Source organism: Sinocyclocheilus grahami, unplaced genomic scaffold, assembly GCF_001515645.1.
Source record: "Sinocyclocheilus grahami isolate Dianchi unplaced genomic scaffold, SAMN03320097.WGS_v1.1 scaffold476.1, whole genome shotgun sequence".
Taxonomy (NCBI): domain Eukaryota; kingdom Metazoa; phylum Chordata; class Actinopteri; order Cypriniformes; family Cyprinidae; genus Sinocyclocheilus; species Sinocyclocheilus grahami.
This window is the reverse complement of record NW_015505655.1, coordinates 713658-715078: the sequence shown is the minus strand read 5'-3', so window position 1 is coordinate 715078 and position 1421 is coordinate 713658.

The following is a 1421-nucleotide window of genomic DNA, read 5'->3' as shown; positions in this document are numbered from 1 at the left end:
CAAATGTAGCTATACATATTATTATATTAATATTTAAATATATGAATTTTAATTCCATTACTCCAATGGCAACACATGTTGCTTCTCACTTACAGTATTTATGGTACGACTCTTACAGCAGTCCAGCTTAAATGATGGCCAAATGCATCAAGATTTTTTAAGGAATGTTCTGGATTCAGAAAAACTTCATCTGCTGCACACTGTTGATTACCACAGACAAGCATCATCCTTCAGATTGGACTATTTACAGTTACACAGCTGAAGTCTATGGAGCATAATATTATACTGGGATAAACCTTAAAATACTGTTTCTAAAGTTCAGCCACATGACGTAATCATCATGATAGGTGTGATAGAATCACTTATTAACCATGTCTGGACAATCTTTCATCTTTGGGAAAAGATGGACGCCAGAAACAAGGACATTTTACTGGAGAAAAATCCACTTAGTAAATGATTTCAGTGACGTACAATGAATTAATTCACCAAGAACTGCTTTTAAATCCAAAGTTTTGCCTAGACTTTAATTGTTGCAACACTGCCAACAGTTTGCTAGTTTTAATACCTTGTTTGTTTAGTTTGTTGGTACCTTATATTAAATCCAGATCATTCCTTTCAACATGAACAGATGGATGGATACATAAAACTCTGCGTATTAATATATAAATACAGACACACACACTACTTTTCAAAAGTTTGAGGTCAGCAAAAAGTTTTTTAAAGAAATTAATAACTTGATTCAGCAAGGATGCATTAAATTTATCAAAACTGATAGTAAATACAAAAGTTTTCCATTTCAAATAAATGCTGTTCTTTTGAGTTTTCTGTTTCTTGAATTAGAGTGGTTTCTGAAGGATCATGTGACACTGAAGACTGGAGTAATGATGCTGAAAATTCAGCTAGCTTTGCATCACAGAAATAAATTACATTTTACAATATATTGAAATAGAAAACAGTTCATTTAAACTGCAATAAAATGTCACAATATTACTGTTTTTACTGAATTTTCAGCAAATATATGCAGCCTTGGGAAGCAGAAGTGATAAAAACATTAAAAAATCTGACACCAAACTTTTGAATGGTCATGTACATTTTTAACCGTTAGAAAGTTCCATGAGTTCCTGAATGAAGTGCAACAATTCTAGAACATTGAGATGAATTACCTTGTAATGTAATGTCCAGAAAATACTCCTGCACTCTGACGGATGAATAAAGAAATGATTGACATTTTTAATGTACAAAAAGATCAAGTTTTATTGGAAGTCTTGGTCATAATTACAGTGGAGGTGTGTGAGGATGGAGCTCACGTCTCCTGCTGCTGGTCTGGAGGTTTGGTTTGGTGCTGCTGTTGAACGGAGAGTTCTTCATCCAGACGCTCTTTAGCCCGTACCACCTACAACAGTCCACCACAAACACAAACA